Source organism: Ursus americanus, chromosome 30 (assembly GCF_024610735.1).
Source record: "Ursus americanus isolate L20-20 chromosome 30, mUrsAme1.1.p, whole genome shotgun sequence".
NCBI lineage: Eukaryota > Metazoa > Chordata > Mammalia > Carnivora > Ursidae > Ursus > Ursus americanus.
The window spans coordinates 24,425,094-24,445,877 of NC_142156.1; the positions used below are offsets into that span (position 1 = coordinate 24,425,094).

A 20,784-nucleotide genomic window follows, 5' to 3' on the forward strand; every position below is an offset into this window, starting at 1 on the left:
GCCAGGACACACATGGCCTGGCAGCTGCCGGACACCTTCATGCCTGACGGCAGTGGCGACCTACTAATAGGGATTCTAATGGAGTTTCACCCGTCCTGCCCCAGCTGCCCTTCCAAAGGAGCCATTTCCTCTTTTGTACAAAGCAGCTAGGGTCAGTCTGCTCTGCTTGTGTTCAGCAAGTCCTTACTGAAGACACAAGAGGAGAACGGAAGGGGAGATGCCACCTCCACCACCAGCATCCTCAGGAGAAGCCTGTCCCAGCTACAGGAGGGAAATGGGCTCGGCAACATGGCACTGCCTCACTGTCACCCCCAGGAGCCCGGGAAGCCGTCCCTTGACTCCTCAGTGACGGTGACCATGACCAAGGGCAGTAACTCTGCCCGCGGGACACAGCACTCCTGCTCCCGACGGAAGGTGTGCCGGCCACAGAGCGCACGTTGCGGCCGAGTTCAGGGGCAGACAGGAAGACACAGGGACAGGAATGTGCTGTGACCTGTGGCTGGTCGGTGACCCCTGACCTCTCGCAGCAGGTGGCGGGTGCTGGAGCACCTCGGGCCACCAGGCCCTGCCCAGGACTGGACCCTCAGGCTGCTGCAGCCCCGCGCCACGGCCTCCTCCATTGGACCCCACCTGGGCCCTGAGCCAGACCCTGCAGCAGGGACTCGGTGCCATCAGACACAGGGAGCGGGCTCCTGGCCCGGGCTCTGTCACAAAGACACTGGTCCACACGGAAACATAAGGCCGGGTTTCCAGTCTGCTGATGCACCAACAAGGGCCTGCTGACTTATGCACACACGCTTCGACTGGAAAAACACCGCAGAACGGACTCAAACCACTTGACGGAGCCACCAGGAGCCCACAGATGGTGAGTGCTCGCACGCACATGCCGCCCCGTGCGCCTGACCCACACGGGACGGACAGCCTGGGCTGCAATGCATCACGTGGGCTTTCGTGGTTTACAAAAATAAGACAAAGGAGGTGGAGGGCACATTTAGTGACACGGTTCCGTCCGTAGCGCTTGTGACGGGGGCATCTCCGTGCGGCGATCCTGCCTTTCACGCCCACATTCACAATAACTCACCGTGAGAATAAGGCTTTGATCTACACTGTAGTTACCGTCTCACAGAATTTACGACCACGTTTAACAACTGCGTGGTTCCGTGTCTCAACAAAGCAGTGTGTGTCTCCATGCTTTTACTGTGAATTATATTCTGACGTATAGTCTTTCCTCAATAGAAGAGAATAATCCCACGTTGAAGTGACCCTTGCAAGGGATCTACCTCCCAATGTCTTAGCTAACCGAGTGCCTGTGTGACTAACGGAGGTGTGTGTCATGTTATGACTCAGTAACACGCCACATTTGCTTCCTGAGGCACGCATACAAACAGTGAGATGCAGACGGGAGCCTGAACCATCCTACGTAGAGAACAGAGAAGGGACAGAAGGCTGAGCACAGGGGCAGCGGACCCTCGTGTTGCAGAGACCTGGGTTCAAGCCCTGCAGCCACCACAGCCTCACTGTGGCATCCACTTTTTCTAGCCTCTGATTTCCAGTTACAAGGGTTATTATCTGCAGCTCATTCATTCATTCTGTGGATATTTACTGAGCTCCTACTCTATGCCATATGCTGTGCATTTCATGATGAATAAAAGCAGGTGAGCGGACAGTCTAGTGGAAAAGAGAAATAGGAACAGAATGAGCCCATGAGGTGTGGAAGTGCCACCAGGGAAACACCCACCTGGTCCAGAAAGGTCAGAGAAGGGCCCCTTGAGGAGTGACAGCAGAGCTGAGATGGGGGGGGGGGGTAGCGGGCACTGGGAGCAGGCAGGAACAGGAGCAGGGCAGGCGCCCCAGGCAGAGGGAACAGCATGTGCACAGGCCCTGTGGCAGGAGCAGGGGTGGACAAGGAGGGTGGCATGGGGGGCTGAGATGGGTACACTGGGCTTTGGGCCTCAGAGAGGGCTTTCTCTTACTCCAGTGTGAGGGGAGCAGTGGAGGCAGATGACCAGATGTGCTTCTTTAAAAGGTCTTTCAGTCTGCCACAGGGAGTGCAAAGGGGGCGGGGGGGGGGGGGTGTCTGCAGAAGTCACGGGACCAGTCAGGAGGCCGTGCAAGTAGCAGGCAAGACACGATGCTCTGTTCCCTTGGTGTGGAGGCCACGGAGATGGGGAAAGTGGACGGATTCCAGGGAATCTAGGGAATTTGGGCCATGAAATGAACAGATTAGTGCTGGGTCAGATATGAGGAGGGAGACAGAATATAAAGAATGAGTAAGTCAGTGGCCTGTGGTTCCATGCATTGCATCGGAAACGGAGCGAGTTCTGGAATGGAGCTTACTCCTGGCTTGTGGACTGCATGATCCCATGAACCACCCAAATGCAGACATCAAGTAAACACCCAATTTATGAGTCTGGAGCTAGAAGACAGGAACATTCTAGACACATACATTTGGGATCTGTCACTGTATGGACCATCTTGAAGGCCGGGGAATGAACACGGAGACAGGAGCCTGTGGGCATCCGTGTAGGACACCTAACACCCAGGCAAAGGAGGGGGAGCCTGGCAAGCAGACTGGGAAAGAGCCCTGGGGGCAGGAGGAACCCTGCTGGTGCCGTGTTGCAAAGCCGCGTGTCAAGAGTGTGCACAGAGGAAGTGGCCAGCATCAGTGTCAAGTCTGCAGGGCGGCCCAGGCTTGCACCTGAAGATGGACTTGGTGCTGGGGCATCAGTGGCCCGAGCAGGAAGCGTCTGCGTTGAGTGTGGGAAAGAACCGAAATGAAGTGAGTCTGCTGGTGAGGAGCAGGTGTGCAGCCTGAGACACTTCCGACGGGGCCAGCAGGGAGAGGAGGGCCTGGCTCCACGGGCATGTGTGGCCACAGGCAGGGTTAGTGAATGGGGCAGTGGGCATACTGGATGGGGGGTGAAGGGGGAATTTACTGCCAGGAAGTAGGGTCCAATCCAAGCAGCTAGCAGGCTGAAAGGTGACACGACGACAAAGCAGGCAGGGCTACCGTTCTAGGAAAACAAGCCGCGTGCAAATGGAGTGGCCCCCGCAGGCAGCTCTGGCCATGGGAATGCAGGCCCTATGCTGACAAATCCATGAAGTGTTTGTTGTTGTTTTTAAAGCTGATTTTTAAAGCATTCCTAGCTGATGGTCAGTAGAAATGCCTACCTGTGAGCAGGCACCACTGTGCAGCAGCTATGGTGAGAGCCCTGAAAAAGGGGAGGCGGGGACCCAGGCTTCTGTTTGGTCGACAGGAGGCACGCAGGGCTCTCCAAGACGACTGTGCCAGTCACTTCTCGGTGAACTGCACCCTGATGTCACTGTTACAAGACCAGGAAATGCGCTGGATGGTCCCGGTGTACCTTCTGCCTCACTCACGTTCCACTCTTGTAAGTCCCTCCCCCAAGGGCCCTGAATGCTCTTCCTCTGGATCCCAGGAAACATGTGCTCGATGTCAAAGTCACTGACACTGAGCAGGCTCACCAGCCATGTGGTCCAGCTGGTCCACAGGAAACGTGGTCTTCATGGCACCATGGTCCTCCTGAAATACGGGAGGGCGAAATCACTGTGACCCTACAGGAACTGAGAGCTACCAGAACTTGCGTTAGCAGCTGGTGTCGTCCCCCAAGGGCACCAGGTCGAACACGGCATTTCTAATCTCTGCAGAGCGAGCCACAGTCCCCCCACGGACCCCACCTCCGAGTTGCTCTGAAGATGGTGATGGAAGCACAGCCCGGAAGGAACACACCCAAATTTGTGAATGCACCCCCTCCTTTCAGACTGATTCAAGTAGACTCTGATTTGGAAACTTGGGGTGCTGACTGGTACTCAGTTAGATGGTCTGAGATGAGACATGAAAACACAAGCCCTCTTCTTCTCTTTCTGATGAACTGCCGAGTTTGAAATCCCACTCTCGGTGGGAAGAGCAGGGTCACGGCTCATTACCCGAATGGAACTTGGCGGTGCTGGCTGGCTTAGCCCCATTTGTGTCAAATACACTATTGAGGCTGGAGGGTTTGAATACATTTCTGACGCTGAAGTCTGGGAGCTCCCGCTCCGATGAGGAAAGACAGAAGAAACTTTCTGTCATTTAAAAAAAGTCTCTTTAATAACTGCTGTCTTGGGGCGCCTGGGTGGCGCAGTCGGCTGTGTCCGACTCCTGGTTTCGGCTCAGGCTGTGATCTCGGGGTTGTGGGGTCCAGCCCCGTGTCGGGCTCTGCGCTGAATGCAGAGTCTGCTTGACATTCTTTCTCCCTCCGCCCTTCCTGCTCACATGTGTGCGCTCTCTCTAAAATAAATAACTACGTCTTAACATAGTTGCTGTCTCGCCTCCGGGTCTCCTGCACCTTGGCATTCCATTCCGCTAACTTCTTACGCGAACTTGCGGCGGCCTTGCAATGACTGGCTGACATCAGTGCGGGCCATTTGTGTTGTCTGCAAACAAAGGATGCTGATGGTCCCAGTGGCTGATCTACATTTTTAACCTATGGCAAATCTCACTATCTCTATGATGAAGCTTCCTGCTCCAGGACAATGAGAATTAAGAAGCTAACAAAGAAACTCCAATGAGCAATGGCTCGTAAATCCCTAAATTCACTGCACCCGCCACTAAAGAAACAGAAGACTAACATGGAAGAATGTGTACATCCCTCCAAAACGACAGAATAAGCTCCTTTAACATTAACGTGACAATTTCCTGCCATCCCTCAAAATAAAAGTCAGGATAACAAAAAGGGAATTTCAAACGAGGCACCGACACCTAGATTCTAAAGGCCACTGGTGCCTGACCACAAATGGCACATTCTGACATGTCTGTTTCAGAACCCATCGGATGCCTTGTCTGACCCCTGGAGGAGAGGGTGAGATGGGCTGTGGGCCCCTGAAGGAGGGTCTGCAAGGACCCCTCTCTGGGAAGTTGCACTAATAGCTCCAGGGTGGGGAAGGCAGGGGCCCACCCGCCAGTGAGGGAGGAGTAGCCTAGAACACACAGCTTTAGAAAGGGCCCATGGAGATGGAGAAAAGCGGCTGGAATCCCGGCAGATTGTGGAGGTCGTATCAGCAGGTTAGCCAAGGGGTGTACAGGAGGGAACCTCACCCAAACTGAAAACTTCGGCTCTGCATGAGCCCATGTGAAAAGCATGACAAGACAAGCTACAGACTGGAGAAACATACCGGGAAACCACATATCTGACAAAGAAATAATAACCAAAAATATTAAAAACTCTCAGAGTTACCCAGTAAAAATATGAACAATCCAGTTAGAGAAAGGGCAGACCACATGAACAGATACTTCACCAAAGAGGACATACAGATGGCAATAAACCCATGAACAGATGTCCAACACCACTAGCCATCAGGAAAATGCAAATAAAAAATCACACACCTATCCGAATGGCTAAAATAAAAACTAGCGAGCAACAACAGTAAATACTGAGGAGAAGGTGGGGAAACTGATCGCTCATACGTTGCTGGTGGGAACATATAACGGTACAGCTGCCATGGAAAACAGTTTGGCAGTTTCATACAAAACTAAACATACAACAACCATACCATTCAGCAATTGTGCTCTTGGGGACTTATCCCAGAGAAAAGAAATGTTCTCACAAAAACCTGCACATGGATGTTTCCAACAGCTTTGTTCACAATAGCCCCGAACCCGAGACAGCCCAGTTGTCCTCTGACAGGTGAATGGCTGAACAAACTGTGGTACGCCCACATCATGGAACACTGTGCAACAATGAAAAGGAATAAATTGTTGACATATGTAGAAATTTGGAGGAATCTCCAGGGAATTATGCTCAAATGAGTATCCTGGGGAGGAAAGGTCCTCACGTATGGGTGGACCCAGGGAGGCTGGAACAGGAGACTGCAGTGAGAGTGACAGTCCTCACTTTCCCAAGTTCAGTCAGCAATCCACGACTGAATCAATGGCTCTGGTCTTCTTTGAGATGGGAATAGAAGGGTGACTATTGTGGAGACAAAAAGGGGCACCTTGCATAGATAAAGTGTCTGTCATGTGGCAGGACCTTAATAATCATTAGTGGGACAGAAGGGATGGAGTGGTGGAACGGGTGGAATGGAAATGGAGTGGGTGGAGTGGAGTGAGTGGAGTAGATGGAGTGGGTAGAGTGGGTAGAATGGGTGGGATGGAACAGAATGAATGTATGAATGGAATGGAATTGAAAGTTCTTGCAAGGATTCTTCTTTAACCTCTCTTACGTCTATCAGACATATCTGGCTTCTCCTCAGTAACTATCTTGGGAAGACCACAATCCTGGGGTCAACAAGCATTTCATGAAAATGCAGGAACTACGGCCACAGTGACAGCAGATATTAAACAATCACACAATTTTTGTGAGGACATTTCTCACTAAATCAGGCAGGAGAAAACTTTTTAAAAAGTGAGCAGACTGTTTGCATCCACCTTATCAACTACTTGGGCATTTTCATCTGTTGGAAAAGAGAATTAATTAAAGCTTTAACGCAACAGGGCAAATCCTACCAGTCTATTCCACACTCTCAAGAGCGTTTCTCTCCAGCAGAAGGCATGGACCATGGACACAAGATAACCAAGAACTGACAAATTTATCCCCAGTCCTCCCAGAAAGCACAGCCTCCCACCCCGTAAAACACATTTTTTCTTTCATAGACACATTCCTGGTTGCTGTGCCACCATATGCAATCTTCATTGTGGCCTCTTTCACTTCATGTCAATACCCGGAGAACAACCCTCACTGCCACCTGAGGGGCTTCTGCTACAGGAGGAGAAAAGAAAGGACCTCCTGAAGGAGAATGCTGGTTCATCCCACCAGCACCACCATCAAAGACTCTTCGCATGACCACATGCACAAACAACTGTCCTAAACGCAAAACCAAATCAAGGAAGAGAAAGTCACCTATCCGTGCCAGAGATGGATGGTGGTGAGGGAGCCGCCTAATAAACTCTGGGACAGTGGGTGGTAATGGCTCCTCCAGGGAAACGTGGTAACTGGTTGCAGGCATCACATAGTCTTTGAAATTCACTGCCTCAGCAATCCTTGAAAATAAAAGGGACATTATTACAAAATGGCAAAGGAGGGCATTCAGCTAGAAAATGGGTTTAAAACTTAATATTAAACTTGAAGTTACTGAGCCAGTGATCCTTTTGGGTGAAATTTTCAATTCTATTATCGAACACTACTCTATTTAAGACTCTGTTCTGGCACCTACAGGGGATATCGAGAAAGATGAAATATAATCCCTTGGCCACAAATAACAGATGATTTCGTGAAGGCCAAGCAGAATGGCCCAGGACGCTGTCAGACAACACAGAGTCCACACAACTGGGACAGAATCTCAGCCATCTCTCATCATCAGCTGTGTGACCGAGGGGGGCCACTTACGCTATCTGAACTTTAATTTTCCTAATTATAAAATGGTGTGATAAATGGCAGTGCGGTGGTGCAGGGGAGGGATAAAAAATCTTTTCTCCACTATACCTCCCAGCTTCACTGGCTAGGCCTTGGGAACTAGACTGCCAGAGAGATCAACAGGAGAAACACAAACAGGAGCTTTTTAACCCGTCCATCAGAGCACTCAGCAATGAGTACCTCCAAATGGCAGTTAGTAGTGGGGCTTATCTAGCATCTAAACGAAAAGAGCAACAAGCTTTTAGAGAAATGACGAGACACAGGAAGAGGTTTGCGTTTCTGGGGCGGCAAACTGTGGGAAGGTAAACCCATGTGGGAACATGAAAGATAAATACAGTGTGCGAAGTGTGATGTATGGACGCCTCTGGTGCTGTGCTCTGGCTGGCCAGGGTGCACTTCTGTCTCTGGTGGTTCACTCCTGTTCCTCCTAGTAGAAAGGGAGGGAAGAAACCTCAATCAGGTCATGCCCTGAATTTAGGTAAACACATGCGGGGAAGAGGGCTTCTCTTTGTATCTGCTTCTTCATAACTTCCCACCATGCCTTCAGCCCGCAATAAACCTCACATGCAGGGGGCACAGTTCACCCACTGCAGTGGACCTCTGCTGTCCCGCTGCCCAGCTGCCCTTTGCTCCTCTCCTGAGAAAGGCCCTCAGTTTCCTTCCGGTGACTGCCCCCTTCCCCACTTGAAGCCCATGTGATCTGAAGTAGACTCCATCCGTGGCTTGGCAGTAAGCCCCATGGTCCAGGCCCGGGTAAGAGTGCAAGCCCTTCCTCCGGCCACCCTAATTGTTCGGGGGTGAGCCCATGACCCGGGCAAGTCCAGGAAGGTGCAAGAACATCCAGGCAGAATGCTGGTTCAGAGGCTTGCTTCTCTCTGCTGGACACCAGCCCTGAGGCAGGAGGCCCTGGGAGTGGCTCTCATACTTGAGGGGACAGACGGAGAAGGCAGCCCACCGACGGGAGAGCGGAGAGACTTCACAACGCAGGTCAGCTGGACTCTGGCAGAGCTGCTGCCGAAGCCTGTGGCTCCACGGGCCTTCCCGAGGATATGTGCCAAAAAATAACTCTGCTTTTGCTTCAGGCACTTCAGGTTGGGTTTTCTGTCATTCGCAATTCAATTAAAACACCTGCCCCGTATGTAAAGTAGTCTCCAGGAGATTTGATGCAGATTTGCGCTGGTGCTGTCTCGGTATACAGCAAGTGTTCAATAAATGATGACCGTACAACGTCTCTGCCACAGGGAATCATTTAACCCCCACACGGGTCACTCGGCCATCTGCCTGCTTCTTCCCTCGTGTGGACCCCATGTGCCTCCAGCTCAGCCTGCACAGCACTGAGCCCTGTGCCCTGTCACTGTCACCGTCACCTTGTGGGTGAGCCCCGCTCCCAGCCCTGAATAAGGCCCTGGGTTTCCCTCCTTCACCATCTGGTTTTCTCTAAAGAACAGTCCAGGACAGCCAGATCCCTGCGCCAGCCCTGGGAGACTGCTGGCACCCAGCGGGGGCCCACGCAGCACGCGCCTCTACCCCAGCACGACCTCGGGGCTCCTCGCCCGCAGCCTGGGCCAAGAGCAGGCCTCCGGGAGGTGTAGGGGCGTCCCCCAGGGGGGACAGCTGGAGTCTGCTGGCTTCTCTGTCATCAGGAGATGGGACCGGGCCAGGGGAGACCGAACCCAGGGCAGCGGGCACGCGAAGCCCCTCACCCGGCCTCAGAGCGCCCTGGAAGGCGGTGGAGACACCCAAAGCCATTTAGTACACACCAAACACGGGCCTGAGGATTAAACCCGACCAAGAGCCACTCTTCCTTCGCTGCCAGCCCCTCCCCCTCCACTCTGCGCTCGCCTCACACGGGGAACGGCTGCTCCCCTGCTCCCACCTAGAAAAGGAGACTCAGGTGGTGACCTGGGGGTCCCCGCACGCTGGGGCCGCAGGCTGGGGTGGAGCCGCAGCTGTGTCTGCCTTTCACTCAAGCCCAGCATGGTGACACTGTCCTCAACGAGGCAACAGAAACGCTGACAGCCAGACTTGCCTCCCAGTTAGTCAGCTACGTGCTTCCGAGCACGAAACACGCCGCTGTCGTGTGCTTGTCACGTTCCCGTTCTCGAACACCACAACGTGCTGCCCCTTATCACGGGCTGCCTCGCGATCACCCCGGGACGTGCACCAGGTCACCACCTGTTTCTCAGATGGGGAGGTGACCAGAGAGGTCCCACAAAGGAGCTGCAGAGTGAGCCCCCAGCACCCAGGCCAAGGCTCTCCAGAACCTTCCATGTGGAGACTAGGGGCCACCGCGAGGCTCCCGGTGAGGAGTGGATCCCAGCCCCAGCCCCACCTGGCAGCCCCGGGTTGAGGTGGGAGCCCCGGACGACGGAGGGAGCCAGGACACCTGGGGTGCTGCATGGGAGGCAACCCCACGGCCGCAGGGGTCTGGCGCAGTGAGAGCGGACGTCGGAGTGGAGCCTCTGCGAGGTGGCGGCTCTCGGTCACCGCAGCAACGAGGGCGACAGAGCGGGCTACACGGACAAAGGAAGAGCTTCTGCATCGGACCCCACGCGCCAACACAGACACCAGTGGGGACACTCTTCTCAGGAGGCAGCGGGGGTGTCCCGCCCTCCCGCCACCGTCCTGCACAGCATTGCCAGCGGGCATCTTCACACCCACACTCACCTGGCTTCAGGTGGAGTCCTTCCGGACATCTGGCCCTGGCCTGTCCTCATCTCCTCCCCCGCCACTCCCCTGCCTGTCCTCCGTCCCTCCCCCCACTCCCCTGCCTGTCCTGCCTTGTCCCCATGTCCGTCCTCCCCACTCCCCGCACACACTGATTCTCCCGCGGGCTCTGCCTCTCCCCGTGTCTCACCCCCACCCGGACCCTCCTCCGCCCCCTCACGTGCGGCTCAGGCTCCGTTGTGCCTTCGGCTACCGCTGCCTCCGGTCTCCGCAGGCGTGAGGAGACACGGTCCACACAGTGATGAACCACACAACCAGGAGAGCGTGGCTCTGGGGCCGGCCTCATAGGGCGGCCCAGAGCTGCCCCGGGTGAGCATGTGGACTTCTGGAACATTCTTTCGACTGTACACCAGTTCTGGAAGTCCTTGCTGTGGGAAGCCAGGAAGTCCTCTCACGGGAGCAGCCTTGGCCCCGTTCACAACTTCTTATGATTGGCTGATCCGTCGTGCCAATCCTGCTCCACTTGGGCAGTGATTGGTCTAGGTGGTCATGTGACCCAGCTCTGACCACTGAGCTGCGAGGGGCTGTCTTCAGGGGGAACCCTGGAAAGATTCTCCCTGCGAGGGAGTGGGAGGCGCATGCACGGGCTGCGGGGCTGCGGGGCTGGTGGCGCTGCCGCTGTGAGGAAGCAAAGCCGGACATAGGACACCTGAGGCTGGCCTGGGACCGAGGCGAGCAGGAGGAGGTGGACCCCGCCGGGCAGACCCGGAGCACGGCGGCAGACTCCGGCCGAGAAGTACGCGCGCTGCGGTGGAATCCTGCGACTTACTTATTTTAGATCTTATTTATGTATTTTAGAGAGAGAGGGCACAGGAGCGTGGGCTCAGGGGAGGAGCAGCAGGAGGGGAAAGAATCTCAAGCAGACTCCCTGCTGATCGCAGAGCCCGATGCGGGGCTCGATCCTTCAACCCTGAGATCATAATCCTGAGCCCAAATCAAGAGTGATGCTTCACGGACTGGGCCACCCAGGCACCCCAGAAAGGTGGGATTTATTTGGGGTTTTGGATAATACAAACACAAATGGTATCCTGGTCTCGAAGTAACAACTGAATCCTAGGCAGTAAGATGCAGGAGATTGATATTTTTCTTCTCTCAGGACACTCCCTCTAGTCCTCCTGTCGCTTCTGTGAAAGGGAATGAATTCGACTTTTCACAGTGGAAGCTAGAAGATGGAATATGGAAGGGTAGCATGAACACAAACTATTTCTGCATGCACGAGATCTGTTTCCTCCTTGAGACCAGCCTGCCCGACATTTTGGGGAGTCCCCTCCCTTCCACATGTTTTGCGTGAGCCTGACCCTGCTGCCATTTCAGGGAGGTGGCTTGTGACTCTGGCTTAGGTCTATCAGCTTATTGTACACCTTGTCCCACCTCTGTCTTCCCAGTCACAGGGGTTGGCTCCTGGGAGACACATCGACCACCTTTGCCAAGAAAGTCCGGCCTCAGCTCTTTGTAGCAGCTGTTGGAGTAGAGGAACGCTCCTCTGTGCTGCCTTGTTGAGAGGAGATGTGACTCTGGCACACCGAGGAGGCATCTGGCCTCCACGAGGGAGATTGCCCACCAGATAACACAGCTGACGGGACGAAGGAGAGTCTGAATAAAGGGAGGCCTCCTTGGTAATGTCATTGGAGCCCCTGGGTTGAGCTACCCCTCTGCCTCTTACGTAAGTCCTTCTGGAGATGGATTTTCTGTAACTTGAAATCAGAAGGCTTGCGACTCCATGTCAAGTGAAGGACTCAAGGTCAGATCCAGGGACTCAAGGTCAGGACCCAGACCTTTCACCTCCTAGCCTTGAACGTCCCCTGTTGTTCTGGATGTCAGTTTAGCAGACTTCTTGGGAGATGATTGCGTATGGGAATTCATAAACAGCAGCGGTTCCTCAAGAAGAGGGTATGTACTGTTTGCCGACAAAACTAGTGGAAGTGTGGGAGCGGAAGGAATGAACCGACAGAGCAAGAAGCCCTCCTTGAACTCTGGAACCTCTGCTGGGGCCTGATGTGCAACGTTCCATTTTGTTTTCACAGACCCCGTGCAAGTCTACCTCACTGATGGGGGAACTCACAGCGGGAGATGTGAAGAGTGACTTCCCACGTCCCCTCCCCCCATCCCCCCATCCCAGGGCTTATCCTGGCAGGAGGGGGGATCTGAAACTAGGGCCACCTGCTGGCAGCCCTGGCTCTGAACAGCCTCTCTGTGCTGAGCAGGAAGGGGGCGTCCTTGCACTTCTCTGAGGGCCCCACAGTCTGGCACGCAGAACGCATGTGGTAAAATTTTTGATCAAATTTGTTCAAGTGCACTAATGAACCCAGAGTAATTGCTACCCCTAAGCTTTCTATAATCATCCATCATGGACACCTCAAAACCCCATAATGATCAGCAAGAGAATATTCATCTCAGTGTGTCTCTGCTAAGTTGCCAATTCCTCCATCTTGGGGAACAGGTGTTCTAGAGAAATGGCTGTATTTACAAGGTTCATTAGGATGCCTCGCAGCCTGCAGCGTGGCTGCCACCTCAGGAGAGTGCAGAGTGAGCAATGCTGGGAAGGGAGGCAGACAGAAGGAGTCTTGTCCTTCCAGAGATGGGCAGAGCTGGCCTGAGTCCTCTCCGCACCATGCCCACTGACCCACGGTGGCTGTGACGTTCATCACAGTCTTGTCTGGGATCAGGTCCTGTTCCCAGGTGATGGACCTGCCAAAAGCTCTGTCCTCATAACACTTGGTCTGGTCCTGCTCAGACCCTATCACGAGGTTGACGCTGGGCTCCCCGTAGGCGTGAGACACTTTGCCACTTGGGTCGGAGGTGCTCAGGGACCCACTGACCTAGACTCTCAGACTCTCCTCAGACTGGAGGAGTTAGGGCATTTCTGTGTGACCAGTATGTGATTCCAGCAAGGGCTGGGAGAAAGCACAGATCTCTGTTCTGAGGATGTGGGACCCACTCCCCATGCAGTCTTGTTTCTGCTTTTAAGCAGATCCCTCTTTCTTAAAGAGTCTTGGTCACTATTAACCTTGGTGGTCTTGATATAGGTCCTGATACAGGTCTGATTGCGTCCCTCTTTTAGGTGCAGAAATTGTACTTTACCCCCATCCCACAGTCTCAAAGGGCAGTTCAAAGAGAATCCTGGCTATTTTCACACACAGGCACACACTCAAATGCCCACAAACAAACGTGATATGCAAAGTGTTTGACAGATGGCAAGGCACGGCGCTGACACACCAGACCGAGTCAGCGTGTCCGCCTTCCAGGGTTCAGAGCCTGGGGCGCAGGGACCAGGGGAAGGTACATCCCAGGAGGTGGTTTCCATGGCCATTGGGCTGTGGAAGGATATTTGGTAGACAGGAGGCACAACAAAGACTCAGCCCATCACCACGCAAGACTAAACCCTGCAGACCATATTGTTTCATTCCCAGGAAAAGCTAAAAATTCATGATTCATGTGGAATTCCCTAATTTACTGTGCTGAATATTATTAAAAGAATAGCACTGCCCAGGCCTACTTGGGACAGGAGACCCATGCTGGGCAGTGTCAGGCCCAGACCAGGGATGCTGACCCCTGCTGTATGCAACGTACCGTACAGGCGACTCCTCAGCACGACGATGCCAGGTAAGGCAAGGCCAGGGTCCCAGCTGACGTGCTTGGGGGGGGGGGATTTCCAAACCCTGGCGGTTTGGCTCCAGAGCATGGTTTTCACCTGCTAAGTACCATGGCCTCCCCGACATGATCTGGAACGCGACTCTCCCTTACATGTCAAAGAGGGCACCTCCTGCTGGAGGAAAACTTCAGCTGCCTGCTCCTTCAGCTTCCCCAGCCTCCCTGCCTTCCACCTGTGGCTGACCTCAGGCCCTGCAGGTGGCCTGGCCCTGGGAGAGCAGACCAGCAGATCTGCCCTCCTGTGAGCAAGTCCGTCCACACCGGCCTTCTCTGGCGGGTGTAAACGTGCCCGGCTGTCTCAGGAGTCGTCCTGCTCGCTCTTGCCCGGCAGCCCCCTGCCTGCTTCCTCCCCTGCACTTGTTTACCGTCCAGCTGCTTTAAGGTGGATGTCCCCATGGTGTTCCTGCCCGGTGACCTCTTCCTCCCTCAGCCACAGAAATGTGGTCTCTGCCCCCACCCCGCCCGCCCCTTGCTCCTGGGGTGGCTCTGAGCACGGTCACCAAGGACTGCCTCGTTCCTAAATCCGACAGGGATGTTCAGGCTCCATCGCATGGTTCCCTGGCTAGAAACCTGACAGTCGTCCCATCGAACACCAGGTCCCCTGGGCCCAGCTGCTGGTATTTTTGTCTGTCATCTTGCCCATCCCTTCTGCCGCCACCTTGGGAGAGCCAGCCCCATCTCTGACCCAGAGCACTGCGACAGCCTCGGCTGGTGCTTTCCCGATGTTCAGGTGCACGTCAGTCACCAGGGAGCTGGTGCCGTGCAGGCTTGGGCTCGGTACTTCTGTGGGGGGCTGTCCAGCGGCCGTGCTTGCAGTCGCTCCCCAGCGAGACCAGAGCTGTGGGGCTGGGGACCGCGTGCCGAGGAGCCGGGTTCTGAGCAGTCTTCTTGCCCGCAGCTTCACCCAGCGCCACCGCAGCCAGAGGGGGGCCCTCAGGTGCACACAGGGTCACGCTCCATCTCTGCGTACAAACCCTCCACGCCGCCCACGGGCCTCAGAAGGCAGCGCTTGTGCTGGCTGGTGTCCTCCCTCCCCATCTCAGAGCTGCTGGGGTGCTTGGTGTCCTGCTCTCTGGGGCCTCCTGCCTGCGCTTTCCCCCACCTTGGACTGCCGTCCCTCCCTCCATTGGGCTGACCCCTCTGTGTTCTCTCAGGCACTGGGTGCTCTGTCCTCCTCTGGGAAGCCTTTCCTGGACCTCGCACATGGTCGGCCTCCCTTGTTTATGGCGCTCATGGCACCATCCTTTGCTGTCAGTAGACCTGAGCTCCTTCAGAGCAGGTGCCCGCCTGGAGCACTGCTGGGAGCATGGGGTCCTGCTGCGGACGGGTTACGAGGGGCCAGGAAGAGAACCGACACCCTCCCAGGACATCTCTCACCCTTGCCTTCATTCTTGCTCTGGGCCAGACATCCCACGTGTAGCTCTGGGGCCAAATTCATCTCTCCCTGGGAGACATGCACTTCGCAGTTTTAGCAGAAAATAAAAATAGTTACCAGACGCGGGAGCTTCTCCCAGGGCCCTGCCTGCAGGTCTGGGCTTGTCGACTCGAGCAACGTCCGTGCGTCCGTGATTGCAATCAGAGCTGAGTGCCATGAATTACCTCATTTCAGACCAGTCACACTTGATCCCACTGAGCTTACATTAGGACAGTGGGGCGTTAAGAAGGACTTCTGAAAGAGGGATGTGAGAAACACACAAAGCCTCTGTTTCCCCTCCGCTTAAGGCTCAGTGTCTCAATCACATATTTCTTGCACTGCTACTACGTGCTGGGGGAACCGCGGTGAGCAAAGCAAAGCTGTCTGGTCTTGTGGGACCCACATACTAGTTGTGGGGAGACTGAGCCATCGGATGACCTGTTGTTCCCCGAGACCCACTGCACCGGATCATCCATCCTGGCTGGGGGGTCAGTGCTGTGTCAAGCCGCCGTCACCCCGTGTGAGTCAAGGGTCCCCGGCATAGCCAGCATCTCCTGCCCCCCGGGAAACATGCACCGCAGAGATTACTGAGTATCTCTAAAGGCTTTGGGGAACGGAGTACGCTGTGGCCCTCAGTGCTCGTGTGTGTGTGTGGGGGGGGTAGTTCATATGTAGTTCATATGTGATAAAAGTGCTCCAAAATTTCTGTGTGCCCAAGCCTCGGGTTCTGTGTCAGAGTTATGTGCCGTAGACAAGTTGCCGCGGACGTGGCGGAAACAGCGCACATAACGTAGTTTGTGCTTCTCTGCATCGGGACACGGTGCCACAGGCCCCTCCAGGTCTTACAAGGCTGCAGCCAAGGCGCTGTTGGGCCTTGCTCCCATCTGGAGACCAGACTGGGGAAGGAGCCGCTTACAAGCGCCTTCTGGTTGTTGGCAGAAGTCATTTTCAAACTCGGCAGTGGAGAGAGACCATTGCCCTGAGGCTCTGATTTACGGAAGGCTTGAACCGTCTTTTCTTTTTTTCTTTTTTCTTTTTTTTTTTCTGACAACTATTATTTTAGTGTCACCTGCCGAGGTTTTGCAGGTCGCCTGGCCTCAGCTAGGTGCTCCTTGCCTGAAGCCTCCGACGCAGTCGTGGTCAGATAGTGGCTGGAGTGAGGACCATGCTGGGGCCTCCGCAGGCTTGTGTCTGGTGGTCAGTGCTGGGGTGTTGGCTGGGGCATCTACACGTGACCTGTCCCGTGGCCCCGATTCCCACGTGGCCGGGAGGCTTAGTGGCAAGAGGGAGTTGGATTCTCTTTTAAAGAGCTCACCTGATTATACTAAAGAACCCTGGATAACCTCCATTGTGGTGAGCTCAAAGTCAACTGATTAGCAACCTTCATTATATCTGAGAATCCCCTTTGGCCAAAAAAATCTCACCTAATTCCAGAAGTGAAATTCTATTATATTCGAAGTCTCTCCCCCACTTGGGGACAGGGCTGCATGGGGGGCACGTACCCCCGGAGGTGGGAAGCTCGGAGCCATCCCGCAGTTCTGCCCACCGCGGGTTTGGTCCTTCACAGCTTCCCGGGACGCTCTGGAAACATGGATATGGTGGGACCCCTGCACTGCAGGGCCGCGCCTGCCACTGGGAAACTCTGCTTCCCCTGACCCACGCCCGCAGTGGAAGCCTGAGGGGCCTGCCAGGCCGGGGTCTTCCCGCCTGAAGCTCTGTGCGGCAGAGTCCGCTGCCAAGCCCCACGCCTCCCCCGGCCTCTCCGCCCGGAAACCGCCCACCTCGGGGATCCAACACAGCTCCCCGCGCCCGTTCTTGAGGAAAAGAATTCCCGGCGAGATCCGGAGAAGAAAAATTCTCCAAATATCTCAGCTGCATTTAAGAATTCCTTTCATGCCATTCAAAGTGAGATTCTGTGTGGGCCAAACAGGCTGCTGCCCACGGAGAAAAATTAAATTTTAAACATGAACTGTCAAGTTAGGTAACGACGGGAGGCAGGCTCTGGAGTCCGCTGCAGAGCCGGCTGCACTCAAGCCAGACTGCTGCGTAATTGCTTCCGGTGGGGGGGGGGGGGGGGCGGCAGCTCAGCTCCAGCCTGGAAAGAAATTCAGAATCAGCCCTGTGATTAGAGTTTTTGGGAACTCTGCTCCCTTCACTTCGGGGATCCTTAGTACACAGACGAAAAGGAATCCGATGGAGCAAGAAATAAGCACCACCCTCAGAATCTACTTTGATTTTTAAAACTTGTGTTAAGGTTTTGATTGCAGTCCCTCCAAAATAAAAGTGGGAGAGGATTTTATTTTCTCTGCAAATCAAAAGTACCAGAAGCCACAGAAGAAAACATTGTTATGGTGGAGCACAGGAGCCTTTGTGCTCCAGAGTCAGAGCTCTTCCAGGGGCCTTTACATGTCAAGAGGGGGTGAGTCCCCACCCCCCGAGAAGCCCACCCTTCATGCCTACGCTCCACCCCTGACTCGGCAAGCCCAGCTCCGTGTCTGCAGCCCCCCTCCCGCATTCCGGGATTTCTGCGAGAGAAGGTGGCGCGAGCCAAGCTCACTGCTGCGAAGCTGCGCCCTCGTGCCCTCGCTTACCAACTGCACAAACTCACCGGCTTTTGTAAAACTGCTTTTCCTTCATCAGGCTGTTCCCAGTCATTGTGTCACTCACCAACTTGGGGTCAGGGTCCAGTTTCGCCCCGGGCCCCCTCATGGGCTGTGCCGTCTCCTCGGACTCAGTTTACAGCAGGGATACGCCGTCCCGCGGATATGGGTGCTCTGTGGAAGTGAAGGAGGCACAGTCCACTGACAATGGGTCACGCGCTGTTGGACGTGTCGGGTAGCTGTCCTCTGAGATCCCTTCCAGTTGTAAGAATCTGTGATAATAGTTAATATTAAACAGGCTTGTGGGCCACCACGATGGACGGGGAGGTGTCTGTGAACTGTTAAAATACAAACGAACGGGGGGGAGGCACTAATTCAACCATCACTGTGCTCGTCCTTTCTGGTGGAGTGTGCGTACCTCGGGGCGTGACTTGTGGGCTTAGGTCACGTCTTCCCACCTGCGCTTGGCACAGGACCACTGGCTCTTAGTTTGCACACACTGGCTGGTCCGATGCTGACATCTGTTGGTCACACGGGGTTGGAGATGGTCTTTGTGGGGTCGTGGAAGCCTCCTCCTCACCCACTTGGTTGTGTCCTCCTCTTTCCGCGTGTGGGCCACAGACTCCAGCAGTGGCAAGCGACCTGCGGCCACTGTCACCTCGCGTCGGGGGATGGCCGGTGCTACATGAGGGCATGTCGAGCGTCCCACCTGCCGCCTCGGCGCCTTTCTGTTGGGGGGAGGGGTCTGGCGGTCGTCTATGCCGCCGGGGACTCCCAGGTAGGAGCGTTTCTCTGAACGGCAGTTAGTTTGCAGATGTTGGTTGGTTGGTTTTTCCACTTTGCTGAAGACTCTGTGGGATCATTTGTCATGGCCTCTTCATATGACCAGATGGTCTGACGTTTTTGTTTTGTTATAGAGAACGGGGTGGAAGCTGTGAAGGAAGGAAGAATCTATTAGACGCGTTCAGCAAGGATTATTAGATCAACAGAAATGCGAAGGGAAGGTCCTCCGTTAATAGCACCGCCGTCCTGGTGTGGACTTCTCCTGAGTGCGTATCTGAGACGCCTCCGTTCTAATTAAAATACCACAGGGACTTGAGCTCGTTACTTGCCTTAGACGCGGATGGTCCGGGTTCTGTTGTAATTGTTTTGTTTGCATTTCATAGGAATCAGTTCGGGGGACAAATGAGACAGATATAAAAACAGATTAGAGACATTTGGTCTGCCACGTGACCATTTTAAGCAGCCCTGGGAACAGTTCTGGGTCTATTTATGGTGGAATTAAACGCACACTTCACGTTCGTTGTTTACTGTCTCTAATTTCTGTGTCGTTTCTAAGGAAACATACATAATTTATGATAAGATGCAATATCGTGTGGGATCTGTTTTTCAAGCCTCGTTTGGGATATTGCCTCGTGTGCAGATGCGTCCCCGCTGCCGTGCTGGCTTTGGTGCAGCGCAGGTGCGGCCGACGCGGAGGCACCGTCAGGGCAAAGCTCCACGGAGACAACGCCGAGGGTTTGCTTTGGGCACTCCGGCATTTGAAATCTTCGGACGAGCCGAGCGGGAGGTCCTGGGTTCAATCGGATTTGGGGGCTTTGCCATGAATAGAAATACATGCTTTGATGACCGGTCTCCAAGGGATGTCAGAGCTGTGCGCTCTTATTCAAATGGCGAAAGACGTCCCCAGTGCCAGTGGACGAGGGTGGGATCGAACAGTGTGTGACCAGAGAGACCCAAGGGGGAAAGCGCCGCAAAAAGCACGGTGTCTGAGCAGGGTCAGCGCAGCTAATCCACACATCTGAAGCCTCGCGGTGGCTCTGCTGCCTCAGGAGCACGAGCTGAAGAAAGGGACCCGGCAGGCCGCAGCCGAGCGTGGGCGAAGCCTTGGGGCCCAGGCTGTGGGGGCCTGGCTTGGGGGGGACTCTGACCAAAGGGACTCAGACGATGGCTCCGTCATGGGGAGGCTGTGGGGGACTCAGCTGCACACTATGTTATGTCGGCCTTAGTGGCTGTGGTTGAGCACAGAGCCCTAGGGAAGGAGCCCCGTGTCTCACAGGCAGGGGTGAGGCACAAAACCACAGTGTGTCGCCCTGTTAATGGAGGCCCTTTGTGTCGAAGGCTTTAAGACCCTCTTGGGCACCCACTGTCCGCAAGGGCCAGCTCTCTGTTCACTCCCTGCTGCCCAAGCCCGAGTCCTTAGTCGTGTCTTCATGCAGCCTCTCCCGCTAACTTCCTTCCCTCCCCTCCCCTCCTCTCCCTCCCTCCCTTCGTTCCTTCCTCTGAACTCAAGCCTCGAGTCTACCTGCCTCACCCCTGGCTCTTCCAGATGTGTTCCCAGCTGGGAAAATGCCCGTCATCTGCCGCCTTTCTCAGGACACAAACCTTTGGCCCTAATCCAACATGGAACCCGCGAGTGTGCTTCTAGAGTCCTCCCCAAGTGGGCCACCTCTGCCACATGGCTTGGCCCCCCTCATCTCCCACGGGCCACCAGTGGGGCCGAGAGCCTGTCTCAGGACCCCCACCCGCTGCCCCCACTCTATGCGTGCGAGCAGGAGGCAGGGCCGTGCTGGGCTGCATCCCTGCCCCCCCCACCTCCCACCAGGGTCACGGAGTCACTCACCGTGGGTTCCCGGACAGCTCGCTTTCTTCTCCCAGCGTGGTTTGCACTGACGACTCTTGTCTGAGTCCCAGATGCTGAAGTAACAGGTGGATTGTCTGGTCTGAGGAAGAATGTGTTGACTGCAGCGTTCTCCTGCTGCAGACACTTGGAGTGGCCTCCCAGTAGCTAATCTGACCCCATGGTGGCCGTCCTCGCTGCCAGAGCTGTGGCCTGTAGGCTCCCGCGCTGGGGTGGCCGCTGGCGCAGTCACAGGACCAGTAAGTCTTGGTGCCTGAGCTGGTCCCCTGAGGCTTTCTGGGCCCCTGAAGAGCAAAGGGCTGCACATCCCTGGTGACCTGCCACCACGTCGTCCATCTC

At 55.1% G+C, this 20,784-nt stretch overlaps 1 long non-coding RNA gene across 2 annotated transcripts; it reads right to left on the reverse strand.

Moving 5' to 3' along the window:
• Positions 1-584: 584 nt before the first annotated feature.
• LOC148107459 (uncharacterized) lies at positions 585-18,458 on the reverse strand. Of its 2 annotated transcripts, XR_015722351.1 has the most exons (4): positions 17,813-18,458; positions 10,300-17,299; positions 6,900-7,839; positions 585-6,758 (listed from the first exon to the last, which is right to left on the reverse strand). It is a non-coding gene; the product is annotated as an uncharacterized LOC148107459 (long non-coding RNA). The 2 variants fall into 2 exon arrangements; XR_015722350.1 differs by having other exon boundaries at positions 585-7,839.
• Positions 18,459-20,784: the final 2,326 nt, after the last annotated feature.